The 13,227-nt window shown below is 44.5% G+C and overlaps 1 protein-coding gene across 11 annotated transcripts in view; it reads left to right on the top strand.

Moving 5' to 3' along the window:
• ACSL1 (acyl-CoA synthetase long chain family member 1) overlaps positions 1-13,227 on the top strand; it is a 291,625-nt gene that overhangs the window by 74,061 nt on the left and 204,337 nt on the right. For all 11 annotated transcript variants that reach the window (XM_057303548.1, XM_057303553.1, XM_057303549.1 and 8 more), the window contains one exon: positions 6,939-6,997. The gene's annotated coding sequence lies outside the window, so the exon portion shown is untranslated. The remainder of the gene's footprint in view (positions 1-6,938; positions 6,998-13,227) is intronic.

Here is a 13,227-nt window from a genome sequence, read left to right as displayed (position 1 = left end):
AATCTCAACACTCAGACCCTTTCCGGATAGAGTTCTGGTCAGGAATATGAACTAATTTTGGCTGTCATCCCCTTCATCTACTATCACCTCCACCCCTTCGTTCGCTCTTCTCCCTTCTGCTCTGTGCCTCCTGGGTAGGTCACTGTGGCCCTGTGGATTTTCCCACCAACATTTTCCATTCTACCCTTTTCCACTGCAAGTCACACTTTTGCTCTTGTCTAAAGAGACCACCTCCTACTGAGTCGCTTATTCTCTCCTGTCCCATGACTCCCGTACCACGGGGCCATGAGGGGACCACCTTCTCTTAGCTCTGCAGTCCCACTTCCAGACCACCATAACTGTGACCCAGAACCTCAGTGCGTGTGTGTTTCACCTCTGTACCTCCGTCTTATTTTACTTAGCATAATACCCTCCAGGTGCATCCATGTTGTTGCAAGTGGCAAGATTTCATTTTTTATGACTGATATTCCATTGTGTGTGTGTGTGTGCATATATCTATATCCCACCAACAGTGCACGACTTTTTCTCTACATCGTCACCAACACTTGTTTCTTCTCTTTTTGATACTAGCCATTCTGACTAAAGTAAAGTGATATCTCACTGTGGTTTTGATTTGCATTTCCCTGATGATTGGTGGTGTTGAGCATCTTTTCATGTATCTATTGGCCATCTGTATGTCTTCTTTGCAGAAATGTCTATTCGGGTCCTCTGCCCATTTTTTAATTGGATTGTTGTGTTTCTTTGGTGCTGGGTTGTATGAGTTCTTTACATATTTTGGACATTAACCTCTTAATCAGATATATTATTTGCAAATATCTTCTCCCATTCAGTAAGTTGCCTTTTAGTTTTGTTGATAGTTTCCTTTGCTGTGCAAAAGCTTTTTATTTTGGTGTAGTCCCAATAGTTTATTTTTGCTTTTGTTTCCCTTGCATAAGGATACCTATCCATAAGTATGTTGCTAAGGCGAATGTCCAAGAGATTACTGCCTATGTTTTCTTTTAGGAATTTATGGTTTCAGGTTTCACATTTAGGTCTTTAATTCATTCAAGTTTATTTTTTGTGTATGGTGTGAGAAAGTGGTCATTCTTTTGCATGTAGTTATCCAGTTTTCCCAGCACCGTTTATTGAACAGACTGTGTTTTTCCCATTTTACATTCTTGCCTCCTTTTTCATAGATTAATTGACTATATATGCATAGGTTTACTTCTGGGCTCTCTGTCCTTATCCCTTGAGCTATATATCTTTCTTTGCGTCGGTGCCATATTGTTTTGACTATACAGTGTTGTAGTATGTCTTGAAATTTGGGATTGTGATACTTCCAGCTTTGTTCTTCTCTTTCAAGAGCATCATAGTGAATTGACAACTTTATACATAAGTTACTGCTCACCATGATGAGTGTAGTCATCACCTGTCACCATGCAGGTTTGACTATTTGAGGTCTTTTGTGGTTCTATACAAATTTTGGTATTATTCTTCCCAGTTCTGTGAAAAATGCTATTGGTATTTTGGTAGGGACTGCACTGAATCTATAGATTGCTTTGGATTGTATGGATATTTTAATAATATGAATTCTTTCAATCCAGGAGCTTGGTATATCTTTCCATTGTTTGTATCATCCTGAATTTCTTTTATCAGTGTTTTATAACTTTTAGAGCATAGGCCTTTCACCTCCTTCTTTAAACTTCTTCCTAAGTATTTTATTCTTTTTGGTGCAATTGTAAGTGGTATTATTTTCCTAATTTGTTTTTATGCTACTTCAATATTGGTGTGTAGAAATGTTACCAATTTTTGGGTATTAATTTTGTTCCCTGCAAATTTACTGAATTCGTTTATCAATTCTAATAGTTTTTTGGTGGAGTCTTTAGGATTTTCTATATATAATATCATGTCATCTGCAAATAAAGACAGTTTTACTTTTTCCTTACCAATTTGGATGCCTTTTATTTCTTTTTCTTGTCTGATTGCTCTGGCTAAGACTTCTAGTGCTGTGTTGAGTAAAAGTGGTGAGAGTGGACATCTTTGTCTTGTTCCTGATTTTAGAGGAAAAGCTTTTGTTTTTTCACCATTGAGTATGATGTTAGCTGTGGGTTTTTCATATATGGCTTTTTTCTTATGTTGAGGTATGTTCCCTCTAAACCCACTTTGGTGAGAATTTATCATGAATTGATGTTGTATTTTGTTAAGTGCTTTTTCGGCATCTATTGAGATGATCATATGATTCTTACTTGCTAATGTAATGTATCATACTGACTGATTTGCAAATATTGAACCATCCTTGAATCCGTAGAATAAATCCCACTTGATCATGATGAATGATTCTTTTTCTTTTTCTTTCTTTCTTTTTTTTTTTAGAGAGTGACACAACAAGAGAGAGGAAGTTGGGGGGAGGGGCAGAGGGACAGGGAGAGAGAAGATCTTAAGCAGGCTCCATGCCTAGCTTGATCTCACAACCCTGACATCATGACCTGAGCTGAAATCAAGAGTTGGACACTTAACTGACTGAGCCCCACCCAGGGGTCCAGTGAATGATCCTTTTAATGTATTGCTAAATTTGGTTTGTTAATAATTTGTTGAGGATTTTTGCATCTATGTTCATCGGTGATACTGGCCTGTAGTTTTGTTTTTTTGTGGTGTCTTTGTCTGGTTTTGGTATGAGAGTAATGCTGCCCTTGGAGAATGAATTTGGAAAATTTCCTAGAAAGATCTTTCTGTCTCACAATCAGATAATGTTGCTTTCCTCCCCAGAATTTACAGATGACTCCCAACTGGCTCTAGGACAAAGCCTAAAATCCCTCCCATGGTGCCCAAGGCCTTCACAGAGGCCCTGCTGAGCTGTTCTCAATCTCACAGTCTGTGCTCCAGCAACACTGACCTGGTTGTCATGCTCTCTATTGAGAACAACCCTCCCTTCTCTGTCCCTCTAGCAAATGCTTTTTCTTCCATAAAAACTGCTCAGACACGCCTCCTGAGAGGCACCAAGGAGATACGTGGCATACCTTTCCCACTTCCCTCATCATACCTCCACTATACTAATTATCTTATAGTATCAGATTTGGTACTCCAGATTTTACATCTGCTTCTATTCATATCCTGAGTTTGGTAAACTCCAGATTTTACATCTGCTTCTATTCATATCCTGAGTTTCCGGTGCAGTTCCTGGTACCTTGCTAGTGCTCAGTAGATATTTGCTTGGATTATCTTGACCCCCAAACTCCTTGGTAGCTGTTCCTTCTTTTTCTGTTACAAATACAGGGACCCAGAGTGGCCGTCTCCCATCATAGATCTGTTGTTCTCCCTTTTCCTTTCTTTGTCACTTAAGTTTCTTTCCTGTGATCTTTCCGTGGAGAGAAAACTCTCTTCTCTCATGCCGTATCTTGAATTTTTCTTCATTCTGTATCCTAGCTTGTCCTGTGAAAATAGGCTCTGAAACCCTCTGGCTGAGCCCCAGCTCTTGTGGTGGGTCAGGAGACGGATCTGCCGCCAGGATCGCGCACAGTTTCTGGCCTGGCTTTGCCCTTTGCTGGCTTCTTCCCAGCTGATAGGCCTTTTGTCTGCCAGTGTTAACTCCGCTATTTCCTGTTCTAGTCTTGGTTTTCAGGTTCCCTCTTCAGATACTTAAATACCAGGAAGAATAGGAGGAGGGGCATTTTCCACTAAGAACTAAGTTATAAAATCATGATGTCCTTTCTGTCAGTGGGGTGGCACCCACAGGGAAAGAAGTTAGATGTTCCACAGGCCCATCCTGGCTTGCACCCTTACAGCTGGACTTTTCTCCAGAGGTCAGTGCCCTCCTACATACCCTCCTGCCCCTGTTTTCACCAGATTCTTACTTAAAAAAAAAAATTATTTGTTTATTTAAGAGAGGGGGGGCACACAAGTGGAAGAAGCAATGGGGGGTGGGGTGGGGAAGAATCCCAAACAGACTCCATGCTGAGCTCAGAGCCTGACACAGACCTCAATTTCATGACCCTGAGATCACTACCTGAGTTGAAAGCAAGAGTCAGATGCTTAACTGTGCCACCAGACTCTTTAATCTGCATCAGTTAGTGACAAATTTTCTAATCTCCAAATTGGGACTCTTGACATAGATTTTTTTTTTTTTAAAGATTTTATTTATTTATTTGACAGAGAGAGAGACAGCCACCGAGAGAGGGAACACAAGCAGGGGGAGTGGGAGAGGAAGAAACAGGCTTCCTGCGGAGGAGCCTGATGTGGGGCTCGATCCCAGAACTCCAGGATCACGCCCTGAGCCAAAGGCAGACGCTTAACGACTGAGCCACCCAGGTGCCCCGATTTTTTTAATTTGTGAATTTATTTGCTCAGTAAGCCTTAAGAAACATGACAATTCTATTGCATTTAGGTGATCTCTATACCAATTTTACTGAAAAATAACAAAATGACACTAAATTGGAATTGTTCTAGAAGATATGAACTGCAAGTTGCTAGGGCAAGTGAAGCTATTGCAAAAAAAATAAGATGAGAAAAGGAGAAAATTGTATGTTCTATTTTAGCCAGGATTTTAGCAAGAGGTTTTACGAAGTTTAATTCAGCCAAAGCTGCTTTTGTATCAGTCAAGTATGCTGGTATATATGACTTATCATTTAAAATTATTGTTCAAATAAATTAGAAAAAGAAATGACAAAGGGGGGGGCGCCTGGGTGGCACAGCGGTTAAGCGTCTGCCTTCGGCTCAGGGCGTGATCCCGGCGTTCTGGGATCGAGCCCCACATCAGGCTCCTCCACTATGAGCCTGCTTCTTCCTCTCCCACTCCCCCTGCTTGTGTTCCCTCTCTTGCTGGCTGTCTCTATCTCTGTCGAATAAATAAATAAAATCTTAAAAAAAAAAAAAAAAGAAATGACAAAGGGCATGGGAGAGAGTGCTTAAAATAATGGTCATTGACCATCAGTGTTTGGGAAATGAGGGCAAAGGTGGTGTTAGGGGTTGAACTGTGTCCTCCAAAAAGATTTGTTGAAGTCCTAACCCCTCAGTCCTAATGTTTTTTGGAAATATGGTCATTGCATATGTAATTAGTTAAGATGAGGGTGACACATGGGCTCATTGTTGGCCTCGTTGGCAGCAGTGTCCTGTTGGCATTTTGGTAGGTCCAGCCACCACCCCCTCCCTTTAAAGGAGGCATTTGTAATAACTAATGTAGGCAAGCTCAAGGCTGAAACGGGGACAAAATTAATGGTTTGTAAATTATGGTCAGTTCATACAAAACATGACTGGTCTTTTGACAGGTGACCCCTGCTGTAATCAGGTGTCTTTCATTTGTGAAGGGATAGAGCAGATATTGGTTTTTAGGTAAATGCATTGAAAACTGATTTGCCAAAATTGATTTTTTGGAAATTAAACTTGCCTAATGATGAATTCTTTAAATGTACCACATTTGCGTATTTTATCACTAGAAACCCCGATTTCTGAGTTTTATATGAAAACTTTTCTGTTAGATTTTGGTTTGATTAACTTTTTTCAAGCAGTTTTAGGACCATTCTTCAAATTTCTTAAATACCCTATAACGTTCACTGGTAATTTCTAGCCAGTAATAACCAAATTTTAGTATATTATATAGTTTTTCCTGTTGCTTCCTGGCTTATTTTTTATTCTACGCATATTTCAACTTTAAAAAAATTATTGTACTATTTTACTTCTTCATTCACACTTTTGTACTTCTGGTGTGGATATGTTAAATTTGAGGCATTCTTCAAACAGACCGTCTTTTGTAGTAATACCTTGGGCATCACCACTCTGAAAGGTTTTACCTATTCATGTTGATGCTTTCTGCAAACCACGACCAAATCTATAGATCCCTATTGCTCCCTGTTAGAAACCAAAATGTTAGCATTTTTAAAAATTTAAGTATTTATAAAAATACAATAAATATAGTGGTTTATAAAGTCAAGAATAAATTGTGCTTTTGATAGTTTCACCAGCTTTTAAGTGTGTTTTATAGTTTTGGTGAAAATTAAGAGCTTTTGTTGTAATTTAAAAAGTAAATGTTTCACAGCAGCCACTTTGTAGCCTGCTCACTGAATGTCCATTTCGTGCGTGTTTCACATTTTAGATTCTGAGTGTCATTTTTTTTAACCTGTTTTAACATATCTGTGAAACTGGGGCTATCCAAAGGTGATAGATTAAACTGAAAATATGTTATTGCAAGAGAGAAAATCCAGCTTGTCGTTTCTAAAATCCTGGATACTTGAGAAAGTGTCAACATTTGTAATTTGAGATATATAGGGGATTCTCATTCCCCAGAGCGTATCTATATCCAGAAATCCCTGGAGTATATTGAACTTTGAGTGGGCCATGGCTAGGAAGAAACTAAAACTCAACTAGAAACCAAAACCCAATTCAGTTGTGGGGGGTCGGATTTTTTGAAGGCAATGTCATCCTGTCATACAAATCTTTTGATGGGGGAGGTAGTAGGGAATGCTAGCTGTTAACTGGCCAGCCTCCCTTGCAGGTGGGTGTGTAGGCTGTGTTCTGGCCAAAGGACTGTGGGTCACTTGAGAGGTCCCACATGTCGGCCTGGCCTACAAAACTTCCCCTGCCACTCCCTCCATGTCCCCCTTTGACTGCCTCCAATGGAGACAAGCCCGAGGGCAACCTTGGGGCCACGTGTGGAGGATGTGGAGCCACGAGATGGAGGGAAGCTTGGTCCCTGGACGGCGTCCCTTGAAGAGCTGCCTGCCTGCCGATCAAGGACATAGGCTCTAATTTAGATTTCCCCTGAGCAAGAAGTAAATTTCTACTGTGTTAAATCAATAAAACTTGGCGATCGTTTACTACAACAGCGAGACTTTCTGATCATAACATAAAGATTATAGAAATTGTTGATTTTAAAACTTAGTCGTTTAGTGAATGACCTTTTATGTGACTCCTTTGCTCGTCTTCGGTAATAAACTAATAGCCAGCCTTTATTGAATGTTTTTTTCCAGGAGCTGTTGGGACACGGACACAGACTCACCTGTCTCATGATTCACCACAGCCCTGCGAGGTAGGTAGTGTTTGTTTTTTTTTACCCTCTTTTCCCAGAAGTGGAGACTGAGGCAGAGATGTTTAAGTAGCTGACCACAGTCTTGCAGCTAGTGAATGGCAGAGCTGGAATTTAAACCCAGGCAGCCTGGCTCTGTAATAGTCTCTCGTCATTGCCCTCGAGGGACTGAAAATGTCAGAGGAGACTCCGGCAGATCTGTTTGACGGGAAGACCATTCCGGTGCTCCAGAAACCAAGTGTTGGGCTGCTGAGTTAAGAGGTTTCAGTTGTTGAGCTCAACACCGTCAGGCACTTGGTCCCAGCCCTGGGGGGCCTGTGGCAGGTGGGTCCCTTATTCTTGCAAGGCCCGTAGCGTTTTGTGCATTTGTCCATCCTGAGAGAGGAGCAAGAAACAGGCTGAAATGGTGTCCTCAGACGATGGCTGCAGCGTCCCATCCCATGTTCTTTACCCATTGTCACATTTCCCTTCTGGTGATGGGACTAAATCTCGGGGGGCCCGGGTGACATTTCACATGTCATTCGAACCCATATAGCACTGTGGACTGGCGTGGTGCTTGGATCACCCAACCTGTGGCTCCGTCGGTTTGGTTAGCTGGGTGGCCTCGCAGAGGGTCACCTTAGACACCGTGCCCTCCCCTCCAGCACCCACTTCAGGAAGTCACCGCAAAGCCGAGCGAGTTCTGCCCACTTACTTAAATGTTGCCCCAACCCCCCTCTTCAACGAGCAAAATAACAGCTAAGGCGGAGACGCTGCCTTCCGCTGCCTTGACCAGTAAGAAGTTCATTCTAACTCACATCGTATTTCGATGGTTCTAGTTGAAATAACTTCCTAGGCCTCAGATTTGATTTGGGGGACTGCTCCGTGATGAAGACCTGGGCCAGCTACGCGGGAGTGATCATGATGCCAAAAAGCGTTCTGGAGCATGTGGGAGCAAATACAGCCTGGAAATGTTGAAACGCTTTGTAAGCAAGTATATCCCGTTCCACGCAGACCTAACTTGCTAGACTTGAATTTTGCCCAGTGGCTAAGCTGTGGTTCTGCCAAGAAAAACCATCACTGAAGGCCGCACAGGGAAGGTGTGGTGTCACAGGTCCATCGCTGCCTAGTTCTTGCAAGAGGGACAAATTACCGGCTCCACAGGAGGCCAAGATGTTCTTATCTCTGAACAGGGAAGCTCAACGCCCTCCCCACGAAGCTGTGTCAGAGACCGATGCTTGGAGGAGAGCTCTGGGTGGCTGCCAGCCGTGTGGGGTGACTGAGCTGCACACCTGACCTGTCACACCACCTGGCGGGCCGTCCCCAGTGCTCACCTCGTCTGGGCGGCACAAACTTCCCACAGCGAACCGGCATGTCCTCATCAAGCTGGATATGTTAATTTTCTAGCGCTGCTATAATCCCCGCAAATGCAGTGGCTTCAAACAATGCAAGCTTGTTCTCTTAGAGGTCTAGAGATCAGAAGTCCGGAATCTGAAGAATAGAATAGAATAGAATAGAATTGGTCTCCCCGGCCCACATGACATGGGGACGGATCTGGTCCCTTCTGAAGACTCCAAGGAGAATCTATTTACTTCTGCCTAGAACATTCTTCTCCAGAAGGTTCAACTCTCCTCACCTGTCAGGCTCAGCTCAAATGTCACCTCCTCAGAGGTTTTCCTGACCATCCTACCTAAAGTATCATTTCAGCCCTCCCACCCTACCAGAGCCCTTATCAGAATTAGTAAAAATCGTTTTTTTAAATTTGTGTATAACACAAATGCCCCAAGCCAGATGAGATCTTGGTGGTTTGAGGAGCAGAAAGGAGGTGGTATAGCTGAAGGGTGGAGAAGTGAGAGGAAGGTGGCTCCCTGAGGCTGCAGAAGTAGTGGGGACCAGCTTGTGGGCCACGTTGGGAAGCCAGAAGCAGGTTTTAAGCCAGAGTTGGGGTGTGTGCTGTGATCTGGTTTTCATAGACTATTGTGGCTGCTGAATGAAGAAGAGAGTCTGTACGGGGACAAGCAGGGAGACTGATTGAGAGATTTATATTCGTATAGATCAGAGATGTCAGTGTCTTGATGTGTAAGGTAGGGTCTGTGGAACTGTAGGGAGCTAGGCTGATCTGGAATATATTTGGAAGTAGTATTGACAACACTTGTATTTGGAGAATGGGGAACACGTAGGAATCAAGAACAACTTCTGGGATTTGACCTTGGGCCTCAGAGATCTGCTGGTGGGTCATAGATTTACTTTCAGAAGGCACAGTGCTTTGGGCTCTCTGTTCTTTCTCTCCAGAGTTGTGAAATTTTGTCATGGGGGGTTTGGGGGTTTAAGAATGCTGGGTAAGGGGGAAGCAAGAGAGAGCGTTGAAAGAGAAAGTGAGGAGATAAGTGACAGACCTGACTAAATAATAATTTTATTAGGGGCACCTGGGTGGCTCAGTTGATGAAGCATCAGAGTCTTGAATTTGGCTCAGCTCATGAACTCAGGGTTGTGAGATGGAGCCTGCTTAAGATTCTCTCGGCCCTTCCCTCCTCAAAAAAATTAAATAATAGCTTTATTAAATTGTGTTTCCCATACCCAGGATTAAATTAGCTTCCCTGAAACCCTGTAAAACCTGCTGCATACTCTCTTCTGGCATCAGATGACTGTTAGGGTTACTCCTCCTTAGGTAGAGGTGGCTTCCATAAATGGGTGCTGTTTTCCCTAACACTTGAGAACCTTTCTCATTCTTTTTGGGGGAAGAGAATAGAATAGAATAGACTCCAGGGAGAATCTGTCTGCTTGCCTTTTCCAGTTTCTAGTCGCCTTCACGTGTCCTTCTCCCCTCTGGAGCCAAATTTCCCTCTGTCTTCCTCTTGAAAGGACCCTTGTGATTGCATGTAGGCCCCACCCGCAGCTAATCCAGGATAATCTCACCACCTCAAACCCCCTCACCTAAACACCTACAAAGTCCCCTTTGCCATATGAAGTGACGTCGACAAGTTCTGGGAATTGCAACGCGGATATCTCTGGGGGCCATTCTCCAGCCTCCCACCATGTGTCCAGGTGTGTGGCCCACTGCGGACGCAGACTCGGCTCAGGATGAACTATTCCCAAGAACTTGTGAGGGCAGGAGAAGGCCAGGGCTGGGGTTTTCGGGGACTCTTCATCCACTTCAGGCGAGAGTCCATCTCTCAGTGCTGGTGCCATGGCTCCTACAACATACACACTCATGCATTTTTTGTTCTTTGTCTCTGGAAGGTCTGCCTCCATGGTTACAGTCCATGCCAGTTTCTTTCTTTGAGTGGCAATAGCAGGATCTCTAGCGAGCACGAGGGGAGGGGAGGGGAGGGGCAGAGGGAGAAGCAGGCTCCATGCTGAGTGGGGAGCCCAACACCTAGATGTCGATGCCTCACGGCTCAATGCCAGGACCCCTTGATCCCAGGACCCTGGGATTCATGACCCGAGCTGAAGGCCGACGCTTAACCGACTGAGCCACGCAGGTGCCCCTCACCTCCCCTTTAACTTTGCTTTTATTCCCTAAGTATTTAGTGTCTGCTAGGAATTCAGCCGTGGAGGTGAAGGCAACACAGGAAACTTTGAGAGATGTAATGTCTTTTTGTTTTTATTTTAATTACTTTTTCCTCAGAAGCCAGCAAAAGGGAAAGAAAAAACCAGGCACTACCCCACACTATGGGAGGGTCTGTGCTCCCCCATCTTGGTTAATCCTTTGGAACATCCTATAAGGCAGATATTCTCCTTAACGAATGAGAAGCCCAGGACAGTGAGAAGTCAAGTAAGTTGGCCGAAGCCACACGTCTAACTAGTGGCAGAGTCAGGACGCAACATTGCTCAAGTGAGCTGGAGGGAGGCCTCCTACTTACCAGCGGAGAAATCCAGATCCAGGTGGGGACCGGAGCCCCACTAGGGGGAAACGCAGGGCTATGGGAAGAGCCCTGGGCTGGGGGTCAACAAAAGATCCAAGTTCAAGTCCTGGGTCTAGGACTTTGGGCAATTCTCTTAACCTTTCCAGCTTCCTCAGATGAAAAGCAGGCAGCTGGAGACTGTCAGCTTGGCAGATGAACCGCTGCCAGTTGGGAGTGGGACTTGAGCGGGTCTGGGAGAAAGGTGACACTCTGAAGGCAGAGGAAAGCAGAGACAAAAACCAGGGAGCAGGTCAAAGCTTGCACGCACTCAGAAATATTCACATGGCACTTCCTATGTGCTGGACACCGTACTCGGGCCCCGGGACCCCACAGAGAACACAACAGATCGAAGTCCTTGCCCTCACGCAGCTTGCACACAAGAGGGGAGACAGGCACAGTATGGGGGTTGGAGGTGGTGACCTCTACCAAAAAAGCGAGCAGGTGAGAGGCCAGGGGTGGGATGGCCCCCTAGATTAGAGGGTGGTCAGGGAAGGCTCCTGCAAAGATGACATTTGAGCAGACTTGAAGGAGACCAGGGAGTGAGTTGGGTAGATCCCAGCAGACAAGCATGCCGAGCAGAGGAGCTGCCTGTGCACGGGTGCTGAGGCAAGAAGGGGACCGCCAGGTTTGGAGACTGGCAAGGAGACCAGCAGTGAGGTTGGAGGGGGGTCAGGAAGCAGGGCAGTAGAAAGACATGAGGCTGGTAAAGTTGACCTCTCTTCAGTATGCCAACACTCGGGGAGAAAATTTAGTGGTGTTGTAATTCTTTGCGTTAAATAACACCATTAGAAAATTTTTAAACGGAGCATTTTGTTATTTGGCCCAAAATTCAAGAAGATGAGGCCTTTGTCCTCAGTCAGGCTCTGTATCCAAGAAATCAGTAGTCTCCCCAGAGTTGTCCTTTCCTTTTCCTGGGGACCAGCTCTCTCTCCTCTCTCGAGGACCTCTGGGGTCTGCTTGTGACTGCGGCGAGCACAGAGCAATGACTTTTTACATTTGTCACAGTTTTGTGTTGTCCTTTGCCTTTTGTGAACGCTTACGTGGAAACCAGTCTCTCTACCACTGGACCGGCTGGGCCGTGACTACCTCGAGTCTCTTCGCTCCTGGTGCAATGTTCCGATTCTGCAGTGAGCTAGCTGTGTGATCTTGATCCCATCTCTTAAGTCAGGCTACGTGTTGTTTTCTTTGTCTGCAAGTGGCTGGGTGCTGGCTAGAACATCTGTAAAGTCCCTTTTCATCTGAAAAGCCCATGTTCCATGCTCTCTGGCAAACAACATTCCTTCCCGGAGCTTATCTCCTCTCAGAGGTCAAACCAGCAATTACCCCCTCCCCTTTCATGCTGGCTGTAAGACATGAATAATTCATAAATGGGCTTGCAAAATGGGACTGCAGGACCCTTTGGCCAATTCCCCTGTGCCCCACATAACTAGTGCTCACATACCAGAAAGGTTACCAGGACAGATTCTAATTTTCTTCCACCTTTAGCCTCGTAAGCCCTCAAGAGGTCTGAGTGATAGTCCGTTGCATGTCATAGATTTATACAGTTTTACAGCTGGAAGGAATCTTCAGGATCCCATGGTTCATCATCTTCATCATCATCTGGTCAGCTCAGGAGACTTAGGCTCAGAGGTCAGTGACCTGCTGGATGGGCGTGGTCCACAGGGCAGAGCAGGGACCAGAATCTGTCCTGCCCCTGCTAGCTGAGGCCCTTTCCCCCACCTTTTGTTGCTTCTATTGTGCCAAATGCTAACCCTGCCCCTCCAATTAAGAGATGCTTGGAATTACTTTTGGGGATGATGGTAAAGAACTCTGAAAGTAAGAGTGTTGTTTTTAAATACATGCTTGTGGACCCAATGCAGTTGACAGGGGGAGCGAGGCCAGTTCCCCTAGAAACGGTGGATTAAAAAAAAAAGGTAGCGAGGCTCCGGTACACAGCATTCTACCTTCCATGATATGATTTACAAACCCTGAAAAATAAATGAAGACAAAGGAGAGACTTGAAAAGAATATCCTTAACCTCAAAGGGTACAAAGTTTTCCTTCATTGGATGAAATAGTTCTGGGGATCTACTGTACAGCAAGGCGACTATAGCCAACAATGCTGTTTAGTATACTTGAGATTTGCTAAGAGAGCAGATCTCGGATTAAGTTTTCTCACCACACACACACACACACACACACACACGAAGAAAAGGTAGCTATGTGGAGACAGTGGACATATTAACTAGCTTGATTTTGGTGATCATTTCACAATGTATATGTATACCTTAACGTATAGAATGGTTGTATGTCCATCATACTTAGATAAAGCTGTTAAAAAAAAAAAAAAGAGTATTCTGAACCCGTTGTG

Source organism: Ursus arctos, unplaced genomic scaffold, assembly GCF_023065955.2.
Source record: "Ursus arctos isolate Adak ecotype North America unplaced genomic scaffold, UrsArc2.0 scaffold_27, whole genome shotgun sequence".
NCBI classification, from domain to species: domain Eukaryota; kingdom Metazoa; phylum Chordata; class Mammalia; order Carnivora; family Ursidae; genus Ursus; species Ursus arctos.
This window is presented reverse-complemented; position numbering and strand designations above follow the sequence as displayed.